The sequence below is a fragment of the Mauremys mutica genome, chromosome 10, assembly GCF_020497125.1.
Source record: "Mauremys mutica isolate MM-2020 ecotype Southern chromosome 10, ASM2049712v1, whole genome shotgun sequence".
NCBI lineage: Eukaryota > Metazoa > Chordata > Testudines > Geoemydidae > Mauremys > Mauremys mutica.
The window spans coordinates 60,401,551-60,414,040 of NC_059081.1; the positions used below are offsets into that span (position 1 = coordinate 60,401,551).

At 38.8% G+C, this 12,490-nt stretch overlaps 1 protein-coding gene and 1 long non-coding RNA gene across 14 annotated transcripts in view; one reads left to right on the top strand and one right to left on the bottom strand.

Annotated features, from left to right (window-relative positions):
• Positions 1 to 1,623, bottom strand: part of LOC123378445 — a 32,086-nt gene extending 30,463 nt beyond the window's left edge. For both annotated transcript variants that reach the window (XR_006582621.1, XR_006582622.1), the window contains exon 1: positions 1,359 to 1,623. This is a non-coding gene — a long non-coding RNA (uncharacterized LOC123378445). The remainder of the gene's footprint in view (positions 1 to 1,358) is intronic.
• PARD3B (par-3 family cell polarity regulator beta) overlaps positions 1 to 12,490 on the top strand; it is a 665,445-nt gene that overhangs the window by 450,109 nt on the left and 202,846 nt on the right. The window lies entirely within an intron of this gene.

Consider the following 12,490-nt stretch of genomic DNA (forward strand, 5'->3'; position numbering starts at 1 on the left):
CAATACTGGATTTACTGTGCTAGCACTTTTAGGGGAAAATATCAGGCCCTACAATTGGAGCAAAAATGTTCAATGTTACTACTGAGTGGAATGTCCACTGTTCCATCATATTTGGGTTGCGTCTCCGTACTTTAGAGATGCAGGAAACTAGAGTTCTCAAAGTGAGTGAATTAAGGCTTCCCTACTACCAACTTCCATTCAAAAGTCTTTCTCTGCTAAGCTGCAGCTGACAGTAGTAGCTCCAATTTGCTCCTCTTACCAAGCTGCAGGAAGACATTAATGACTGACTTTCTGCTGCTTTATTGTCTGAACTATTGCTTCATATTATTTTTTTTGTTCTCCCCTACAACACAGAGTTTGGCGAACTCGGGCAGCCAGCATGTTAAAGATGGTAGATTTCCAAGAGACTTTCTGGTTTTCCCAGCATGGGGATTACGTCCAGACATAGTTCCAAGTGTCTCCTCTTGCTCACAGGTACCTGAGGCTGAGCTGGAACGCCTCAATTTGAAGAAAGTGAGTCTAGAAGTGGCCTGGAGTCTAGGAGTGCTTCCCTGTCAAGGTCCATGTGCATAAAGACGTCATCTCTACCCCGATCTATAACTACATTAAATAAGCCTAGAGAGTTAATGGGATGGTAGCTTCAAAGAGGCTTAGCACTCACTCAACCAAATCCACTGGGGCTTGTTGGTCAGAAAAGTCCTGTTCATCAGAAGAAATCTGTGAAGCAGCAACCTGGTCCGTCTTATGCACATTCATATACAATTATATACTGGATCTCCAGACTTCTGCCAATACATCCTTTGGCTTCTTTATGCTTTGGTATCTCTGTAATCTTCTTGTGCCATATTTTTCCCTCGCCTCAGTTTTCTTTCACTCTGGACACATCCCATGTGTGATGAATCAGTGGCCATGTAAGTAGGAAGAGAGACTACTTTTGTCTTGCCTGTTAAGTTCTTTTATTTTATTTTAGAGAGACATGCTCTGCCTCTTATCCCATGTCCACCATGCATGCAGACACTCTTTCTTGACAGGGATATGATTCAGCGTGCTATAGGTCATATATAAAATTAATCTTTATGTTCCAAATATTTGAGTTTAGCTTCCTGGTCTGAGGTAAACTCCTTAATATGCATACGTATCAGTTGGGAGTTACCGGACTACTTGTTGAAATGGATCTTTAATGGCCCACAGTGGGGCAGATTATTACCGGTACCAATGAAAATTCTGATTCAATTTGCTCAGTGCACAGCAATTTATTTGAGAAAGAATCACACAAGCAGTAAAAGATTATATAATGCATCTCCCTAGTAAGATTCAATTCCCCAAGCATAAACCCTCAGTAACTATGTTGGCCTTACGCAGTAGCCTGATTGGCAAACGAAGCAGGTACAGCTACCAGTCCTAGATGGATACTTCTTTTCTTCTGTTCTTTTCCCCTCTCAAGTACTTGGTCTGTCAAATGTCCCCCGAAGCAGGGTCTTGGTTACCCTGAGGCTCTCTGTCTTACAGCATCACAGACCTCTTCAGATGTTAATTGGGGAACTACTAACTAACTTCCTCTGCTTAGCATTTATACCTCTTGTTCTCAAAGGAGTCACATGTCCCAGAAATGTGCCTTGTGAGCGTTTCATTACAGGTTTTTCTAATTAATATTTTAAAAGAGACTGCAAAACAGACAGAGACCAAAGATCAGTTGGCATTTACCCTCTCATCAATCATTCACTTGAGCTCCTAGTGCAGTGTCATCCAAAAAGGGTTATTTTGACCTGGGTCAACCTGTACCAAGCCCACTGATGGGGTGGTTTTGCATTTTCTTTACTTTGTGAGCTGGTCAATCAGCTGACATGTTTCAAAATCTCATGTCGAAACATGCACAGATAGAGATTCAATTAACCATTTAAGTGCAATTTCAGCACCCTCGGTAAATTTCCACACCACCTGTCTGATGCTAAGAGAATCCTGCTCCCAAAATCCTCTAGCAAATTCAGACGTACCAAGCCATAGGAAATTCACGTTCACCACATTCATTCATATTAGTCACAGTAATTTATAATAATAATTTGTTAAGCATAAGGAGAAAAAGCTATTGAGTAATACTAGTTAGCCATGCCATGGTAATCATAAAGTTTTGGAAATTGAAGTAATTGATCATGAGTCAGTCCCCAGTCATAATACAGGTTGCTATTCATTACCTTCCCAAAGAATTAGAATAGAATTACTTGTATAGATTAGCAAAAAAAAATCCTCTTATTTTTAGTACAAATATATTTTATTGGTCTACAGCAGGGGTCGGCAACCTTTCAGAAGTGGTGTGCCGAGTCTTCGTTTATTCACTCTAGTTTAAGGTTTCGTGCGTCAGTAATGCATTTTAACATTTTTAGAAGGTCTCTTTCTATAAGTCTATAATATATAACTGAACTATTGTTGAATGTAAAGTAAATAAGCTTTTTAAAATGTTTAAGAAGTTTCATTTAAAATTAAATTAAAATGCAGAACCCCCCGGACCGGTGGCCAGGACCCAGGCAGTGTAAGTGCCACTGAAAATCAGCACGCGTGCCATAGGTTGCCTACCCCTGGTCTATAGAGAGAGATTGCAGGTAAAGAAAGAAAAATAGGATACGTGCTAAATAATGGAATACAGGTTCAATTCAGTCTTTAAATACTTACAGAAGAAACAAAAGCATAAAATAAAAGAGTTGATATAATTGTATGGGTTACCAAAAGGTTTGATTAAGCTGATCATGGAACACTCTAGAGAAGCTATTTTCCTCCACATTTGGTCAACTTAAAGTGTAATTTAAATTGTAGCAGTAGTCACAGTAACAAAAGGTACAATAAGATGTTCTGACATTGGAAAAGAAGTGTAACAGAGCTGTTTAATATCTTTGGAACTGTTCAAAATGCTAATGTACATTGTTCTTAATGGTTATGAGGGAGGTGTTAACTTTAGTCGAAGCAGAAGCTATAATCTCTGGTATGTTAGCGATATTGTCATTATTTAGTCTTAAGACTCTATTAAAGAGCTAGTAACACAAGTAATGATATCTAATGTCTATTTCCGACTCTTCTAACATTTAGAAATAAAATTGATGCATCCGAGAGGCAGCATATTATCACAAGAAGTGAAAGTTTGTACTTTTAGGTTGTAAATAAAAGTATTTGACGGTGGAGATAATTCAGATAAACAAAGCAAAATATTTTAGGAAAGGCCTGTTAAGAGTTTGGAAAGGGAAGGCTTTATCAGGGGAAAGGAACGTGTTGAGGAGCTTGAAGATCAGGGCAGTGCAAGGTCCCTCATTTTCTGGATGTCCAACTTAATACCCCGTGACCTGATTTACAGAAGTGCTGAGCATTGCGGTCTGCAACTGAACTCAATGGGAGCCATGTTTTGAACCTATAAAGTGCTGTATAGTGGTAAGTACTCTGAAAAAACAGGTCCTAGATGTCAAATTGGGCACCCAAAATTAGTGGAAGTTTTTGACCTTAATCTATCTCTCTGTGCCTCAGCTCCCCACCTGTAAAATAGTGATCTCACCCTCTCATCTCAAGGGTGTTATGAAGATAGATAGATAAATTGTTTGTAAGCCACTGGGATATTATAGTGATGAGTACCATAGAAAAGCTCAGGAGGAAATTAATTATTCTGTCTTGAAAGCATGGTTTGAACAGTGTGCACTAAATAAGGTGTGGGGGGTCACAAATTGAACAATGAAGAGAAAACAAACTATTGACCACCTTCTCACACAGTGTGTGGAGGGGGAGATGGCGGGGGGGAGTGAGAGGGCAGCAGCTAGTCAGACCTGGAAGCCAACTGATAGAGAATGTTGTGCTGTCACACGAGCACTAAGTAATCAGAATGTAACACACAGAGAGATAACGGAAGGGGGAGCGTTTATTTCTGAGAACGCTTGAGGATCTAAAAAAGACATTGTAAACTAAAATATCACACTTGTATCTCAAAATTTTATATCTACTAACACTGAAAATTACCAGAGCAGAAAGAGATAGAAGAAAAATATTTTTCCTCCCTTGATTCTTGCCATAAGTATTAGAACAATAACTTTGTTCTCATAAAAAGTGTTGTGGTTAGAGATCATGTCCATAACTCTTCCTCAGGCTCAGCAAGAGGGTGGTCACTGGGAATGGCAGCAGTGAAACTGAAGAGTCTACAAATAGGCATTTGCACTGAGAATGCGTGACCCAATATACGTCTGAAGATGTTATCAGGCCCAAAAAAGCCATCTGGACATCAGCAGACGAGTCGGGAACCCTATATACATACATATATGTGTGTGTATATGTATATGTGTATTCACACACACACAAATAAATTAATGGAGATATCCTATCTCCTAAAACTGGAAGGGTCATCGAGTCCAGCCCCCTGCCTTCACTAGCAGGACCAAGTACTGATTTTGCCCCAGATCCCTAAGTGCCCCCCTCAAGGATTGAACTCACAACCCTGGGTTTAGCAGGCCAATGCTCAAACCACTCCACTCCACTCCACTCCACTCACTCACTCACTCACTCACTCACTCACTCACTCACTCACTCACTCACTCACTCACTCACTCACTCACTCACTCACTCACTCACTCACTCACTCACTCACTCACTCACTCACTCACTCACTCACTCACTCACTCACTCACTCACTCACTCACTCACTCACTCACTCACTCACTCACTCACTCACTCACTCACTCACTCACTCACTCACTCACTCACTCACTCACTCACTCACTCACTCACTCACTCACTCACCAAAAATATATTTCACCAATTTAAAAAAAAAATTCAAAGTGGCAGTGTCTTTTTTATATATTGGAAATATCTTTATAGCTAAAAGAAAATGAAAACTAGAAGAAGAAAAGAATATGCAGGGAAGAACGTGCAGTAAATAGACTCAAAGAAATGAGTAGTTTGGCAAAGTCAGGTAGCTAGACATCACAAGAGAGTGGAGGAAGCAGTAATCAAGCCTACTCTCATGGAGTGTAGTTTGCAGGAGTGCCCTCACAGATGATGGTTGTACATAGTTATGTACTTTGAGGTGTAGGATAATATTTCATGAACCACTGATAATCTGAGAAGGGGTAATTTTCTACAGTTTTTTAAAATCTTTATGATCTTATTTCTTTCCTCATGGTGTGAATTTCTTGAATAAATGAAAACAGAATTTACAGAACAGTAAAAATATTTTTGTGGTATTGGAAAAAGAAAAGCCTTGGATTCATGGTTATGGGGATTACCATAGCTTGACTGAAAATATTTTTTCTGGTGAACTAATATAGATGGCTTAGTGGATTGTGAAAGCAATGAAAAGCTTTTCACATATACAGTAGAACCTCAGAGTTATGAACACCAGAGTTACAAAGTGACTGTCAGCCACACACTTGATTTGGAACTGGAAGTACGCAATCATGCAGCAGCTGGGGAGGGGGCAGAAAATACAATACAGTACTGTTAAACATAAGCTGCTAAAAATATAAATGGAAAGGTTAAAAAAAAGATTTGGCAAGGTAAGGAAACTGTTTCCGTGCTTGTTTCATTTAAATTCAGATGGTTAAAAGCAGCATTTTTATTCTGCATCGTAAAGTTTCAACGCTGTATTAAGTCAGTGTTCATTTGTAAACTTTTGAAAGAACAACTGTAACATTCATTCAGAGTTACAAATATTTCAGAGTCATGAACAACCTCCATTCCTGAGGTGTTCGTCACTCTCAGGTTCTACCATAAGTCATTAGTATGAATTCAACGCAGGCTATAGTTAACATCTGATCTTTGTGCTGTAATTTATATTAAACGGGTTATACTCTGACTGACTCCTTTTGAGCAGGTGTCTCCCGACAAAAAGTAACACCAAAATTTGGTGCCTGTATTCCAAAGGTAAGCAGATACCAAGGGTCATGTCCTTAGCTAGGGTAAATTGGTGTCCATTGCAGCATGTGGATATTTGATTATTTACACCAACTGAGGATCTGGCCCTTGATCTCCAGCCCTAAATATGGTCCCTGATGGTCTGGGTGAAGATCTGTTCGGATAGTATTTGTAGAATGGCCATCAACCACCCTTGGGTATCTGAACTAAGCAAAGGTTTCAGTGTTCTCTGCTATTAATCTTTCATATGTATCAGCTCACTTTAGTGGGAGCAATAAACATTTCTGTGAACAGAAGGGAACATTATGATCATTTAGATCAGGAGTGGCCAATCTGTGGCTCCGGAGCCACATGCAGCTCTTCAGAAGTTAATATGTGGCTCCTTATATAGGCACCGACTACGGGGCTGGAGCTACAGGTGCCAACTTTCCAATGTGCCGAGGGGTGCTCACTGCTCAACCCCTGGCTCTGCCATAGGCCCTGTCCCCACTCCACCCATTCCCACCCCTGAGCCTGCCGTGCCCTCACTCCTTCCCCTCCCTCCCACCCCCTTCTCCCGAGCCTCCTGAATAACATGAAACAGCTAATCAGGAGGGGAGGGAGGGGGAGGCACAGATTGGCCAGGCTGCCGGTGGGCGGGAGGTGCTGGGAGCGGGGGGGAGGGGTGAGCTGATGGGGGGGATGCTGACGTATTACTGTGGCTCTTTGGCAATGTACATTGGTAAATTCTGGCTCCTTCTCAGGCTCAGGTTGGCCACCCCTGATTTAGTTTTGCCTTCTGTATTGCACTGACCTGAAAATTGCATCCAGTGATTCCTCTATCAATCCATCCCAACAACGTGTGGCTGAACCAGAGCATACCTTTCAGAACGACATCCTACCTTATTATAAAGATTTCAACTGAAGGAGAATTTATCACATCCCTCGATTAGTTGTAACTGTGACCTGTCCTCAATGTTATTTATCATCCCACCAATATTAGCGTCACCTGCAAATTTTGACCCTGAGTCAGGAAAACACTTTAAGTGCATGGTTAAGTCCATTCCTTTCCGGTATTTAAGCACATGTTTTACCAACTGAGGATGCTTTCCTAAATTTGGGGCCTTATCAGTAATTATTTTATATTTTCTTCCAGATCATGGATAAAATTATTAAATAATGTTGGGCCAAAAACTAGGTCCTATGTGGCCTGACTAGAAATACACTGATTTGTTGATCATTCTCTATAAACAATTACATTTAGAGATCACCCTTTGTCTTCCTCAGACCCTGTATCTCCTGTAGTCTGGTCCAGTATTACTGCCAGGGAGAATCTTTGCACCTATTCTCCACCTGCTGGGCAGATGAATGGAAACATAACACTCTCATACACACACACAACCAAATGTTCTAAACTTTGCACAGGTGACGTGAAGTGGAAGACCAGGGCGAGTGACTACATGTATTACATTTAGGCATTCATTTGTTTGAAGTAGTAATCTTGCCCGCTGTATTTAAACCATGTGCATAGATGTGAACCATGCAAAAAAGGGAGGAGATGGAGGAGGAGATTCACTCTTTTGGAGCAACAATCCTACCCACATATTTATAATTTGCAATTAAAACAAGTCTTAGCAGTACAGAACTGTGTATGTATTTGTCAGCTGTTTAAACACACAAGTAATTAGTAGTATGGTAAGGCCTATTTAAGGCCCTTATTTAAGGGTTTTAAACGGCAGACATCAAAATCCTCCCAGTAATATTGGGAAAAGGCTGTAATGGTAATGGAGACGGAGACTAACAAGAAGAGATTTAGGAAGGCTTCATCTTTCAAGATGATATTTAGGGTTAGAGCATATTTTGTAAATGTCTCAGAGTGGAGTGGGTTTTACAAAAATACAGATTTGAGGAAACTAGCTTTATTTGGTCTCATTCACTCTTGCCCATTTTCTTTTCAAAAATAACTTTTTTTATTGAAGGAACACATCATGACATATAAATCCCTCAGGGGAGCTACAAAACTCCTTTAAGAAGGATAGTACCATGTACCCAAACAGATGTAAAACACAAAGTAATACACGATAGAATTAAGCCTCAACCTTAATCAACATAGGTAGTTAAGGAGGTATTTTTGTTTTATTTTTAGCTGAGGCTGGGTTTGTAAGCCAGTTGCGGATGCCAGCTAATCCCAACAAGGCTGCCAAATGTCATATTGGTCCGTGTCTTTGCATATTGTATAATACTTTGTAAGACCTTCTGTTGTAGCTGCTTAGAAGAACATTTTTTTGCCACTTTCTGCCTGAATTGGACATGTTTTTATAACGATTCACTTTTATGGAAAAAGCCATAAAATGTTTTTCATATTTTAAGGACGTATTAGATCAGTCTGCTCAGTACTAAAGATTTTCTTAATTTACTTATTTTTCCCTCACACCCCTTTTGCCTTCCAGAGTTTACCACTTGTATCTTATCAAAGTTGTCGGTTGAGGAGCATTTGCAAGTATCCCTTTATAGCTGCGGGTAGGCGGATGGACAGATAATTGCTTGTTAATTACTCATCTAAGTATTTCTAACAATGAATCTGAAATATGTCTGCATATTCTCTTGCCTGTGGGAAATGTTCTGTAGGTGCAAGATTATTGTCAAAATTACACAGCTCCAAATAAAGTTAGAGGAAATAAACCAGACATGGAAATTAAACTTCCCTTCTCCCCAAATCCTAGAAAGGAATCCAGTTCTCAGGCTATTTACATGCAAAGTTTGGAAGATTTTCTGAGTTATTGGTGAATGGGAAAAGGGTATTATACTTATGGAAAAATGTTTTTTCCACTCCTCAGTAACTCAAACATAGCCATTTTCCAAAAAAAAAAAAAAAAATTCCACTAAAACCAAAAAAAACAACAAGACTTCATTTCTGGGCTGGGACCATACATGGAAAGTTTCAGGATAATTTCAAGAAAATGTCAAGCGTGTTTAAAAAAAAAAAAAAAGGAATTATAAAGTCCTAATGTAACTTCAGCTGTAGCTCCAGCTATTAAGAAAGCTATAATAAAAATGCTTTTATCAAACTTTTAAAAAATTCTGATAGTCTTTTTAGAACACAGAAGGGGATAAAAAGGACATGTTGATGAGGGCACTTTTGTAGAAAACCTACATAATCCTTTCCCAGGTCTTTTGGACTTTTTGAGAGAGAGATGTACCAGAGAACCCCTTTTCTTGATTAATAATAGGTCTGATGAAATTATGTATTTGCCAGTTTGAGAGCTGTATTTTTGCTTTAGTTTAGATACTGGCTTTTTTTAACCCTTTTTCAATAAAAAAAATTATTGAAGTTTATAAACTGTAATTTCAAATGCATCAATGTTTTTGTGAAGTAACCTGTGTGTGTAGGGTCCTCAAATGTATCTTTTATGTAGGTAATTTAAAGGCACCTTCTGGCAAAAAGTGTGATAATTTCCCAGGCTCAAACTTAACCAGCACATTTCCTCATAAACACACGTAGATAAGTACAAAAAAATGGGTTTGCATGATTACTCTTGAAAATCTAGTCACAAATTGAGCCAAATTTAGGTTTAGGATTAAGAGACCTGAAAGCAGTTCTGTTCTTTGATTCTGTTTTGTTTTCAAGTGCAATGAAGACTAATCTGTCAAGGTTTCTGTACTACTGGACATACTAATTATTGCTATAGGTGATTTTGTTTGCACTCAGGGATTACAGTTAAGGGGGTAGGTGGCTGAAATATACTAGGTTCAACTGTGAGGAAGCACTTGAGACTGAAAATCTCAATGTCCACTGGAGCTTTTGTGCATAAGTGTTGCAGGGTCTTCACAGACGGAGATGCATTTGTGTTTGTAGTCTGCTAATCTAAAAGTGGTTTTCTGATAAGGTTAATGCCCACATAATTCCTCAGGGCCTTGACATAGGGTTTAATTGCCACTTGGCCAACAAATGTTTGTTTCTTTTCCTGTGTGGAATTCGAGGGGACCCAGCAATGCAAACTATTGACTGATGGAGGGCAAACAAAGAAAATACAGTATTTTATGTTCTTTTAATTCAGGTCCAAGTGGATTTGGATTAAGTGTTTATTCAGTTTGCTGGCTGCTTCAGATGCTGTGGCATATTGATTCCTTTTATTACTAGCAGCCATTTAACCTGACCTCTCCCAGATCCAGTATTTTAAAAGCTATAAATTTTAACTTTACTTATGAGCAAAGGCTGAAATGCTGTGAAAGCCTTTTTATTAGCCGAGCTTTCCCTTGCTCCGTGTTCATGTGTCACCCATGGCAACAATATTTAGAGCTTCTTAAATGAGAGTGGCTGTTGGGCAGTTATGGGGGGGGGGACGGGGACGGCAATAAAATGAACTCATAAACATCTTCAGTGTGCAGGATTCACTGAGCAGGGAGCAGGCAGGTGTACAGAAGAAATATAAGCAAAGGATTTTCCCCCATTTATTTTATTAGAGATTTAGTTTTCTGCTAGTCTTCTAATTTCTGCAGAAGGAAAAAAAAGGATTATTTTATGCAATGATTTTTTTTTAATTGCAGGTTAAATCAGTAACATTGAAATATTTTTCTTCACTCTCCTAACCCTGGCTTTTCTTTTATAATAATGATAATCTTCTCATGTTACTATAATACCCTTGATTAATCCCCAAAATCATTCTTGAAAAATTTTTCACTGCAGAGCCCCATATGGGTGTGTGTGTTTGTAAAAATGTGTCCAGACTGAAACTTGCTGTAAAAAATTGGCTTGGCACTTCTTAATTTAATCAATTGTAAATAAGATGACTGATTTTAAAGGATTTTTTTTTCATTCACATGCAAATAACGCAGAAACAGCTTCAGTTAGAAAACACTGAAAAGCTAGAAGTTCATAAGAAGATTTTTTATTCTCTGTTTTTAATTTCAATATGGATATTTATATAAGGTATGTTTTTTTAAAAATCTGATTGCAAGATCGGAGCCTAAGATGATTAAGTGGTTACTCTGGCCCTGATTCAACAAACAGTTTAAATACATGCTCAAATCCCACTGAAGTCAGTGGAATTTAAGAATAGGCTTAATTTAAAGCATATGCTTAATTACTTGGCTAAATATAGATAGATTTAAATGTGTCTAAAGTTAAGCATTTGCTGGAGCGCTTTACCAAATCAAAGCTATAAGTATAATTTCCATTGACTTGAAGTCAATGGGGTTTTTACCTTTGATTCCAATGAAATAGCATCAGGCTCCATATTTCCAGTCCCTGGGGCCACAGAGCTTTGTGTCACTCACCAGATCTCTAGCCTGTGGACCTGCTGTGCTCTGCCATGATTAACATTTTGAAAAGATGTTCCACTTCCTGTCTTTCTTTGGCATTAATCCATGTCTAATGCAGAAAATTAGGGCAAGCTTTTTACATTGAAGTCATTGCAAAAGGGGCAGTATTTCCCAATGTATAGATAGCCTAAATTTAAAGGAACAAGGAAATGTCACACTGGGAAAACATGCCTGTCTTAAAACAAATCCATATACCTTGGATCTGTGTGTGTGTTTGTTTGTTTGTTTTTAAAGAAAAACTGCCTATTTTGCTGATTGTCAGAGCTTTTATTGTTTAAACAAGCGTTTGCTTCCTCGGCCTATCAGCCCTTATTATGTTGCACATGGGTAGTTCCCTGTGCCCACACGGAGCCACGTTGAAGCACATGCAGGGTCCTCCTGTGCATAATACGTTGCAGAATCAGGGTCTGAATTTGTTTCTGAGACAAGTCATTATTGTGGATTTGAGATATCTGTCATTTCCTTAGCAACAGACTGATGTAATAAAAATAAGGTTATTACTTCACTGCAGTCTCAAGCAAGAACAGAAGCTGAGTGAGAAGGCTCAAATGAAAATATTTGCAACTAAAGAAAGGGAAACTGAAACTAGCAAAGTAAATGGCATCTTGTGTAAATGTCCACTTTTTTCATATTTCTGAGAAAAAGAAGTCTCTCTCAAAGAAATGTGTTGTCTAATTGATTTGTCTTATTTTCCCCCACATCATCCTTCCTCCTGCAGTCTATGAAGAATCATCCTACTGTGCTCAGATGTAAAATTTAACATTCTAGATAGTCCCATGTTCTCACACACACACACAAGTGAAGTTGCGTGGACATTAGCATTGGGCCCCTCATTTATTGTGCAGCTTTGGATTGCGATAAAAAAGGTTGTTTTAAAATGTCTGTGCCTTTGTAATCTAGATCAATTTATCGAAAGTATCACGTTCTCTGGTCATCTGTCGCATGGAAAAGATCTGTGATTTTTATCAGAGAGAGGGGGGAATCGAAGTAAACAAGGCACTGGAATTCTTACTTCTTTTCAGTTTTGGACTGATCAATTTACAAATTGCCTGAACTCACTCAGAATCATATTTTCTGAAACCTGGAGATTTTCCAGTCTGTTTGGTCTTTCCCATATGCATTCTCCACTAGTAGGTTGTAACAGCTAAATCCTAGAATGCATTTAATAGACATAAATCATCCTTAGGAGAAATCTCCTGTTTTTAAGATGGTAGATTAGCTTAATTTATTCCTAGAGTCACACTAACTGCAGGCCCCTCATTTTGCACCAAATGAGGAAAAAACTACAAGCTATCTTGGAGTAGAGACTCAA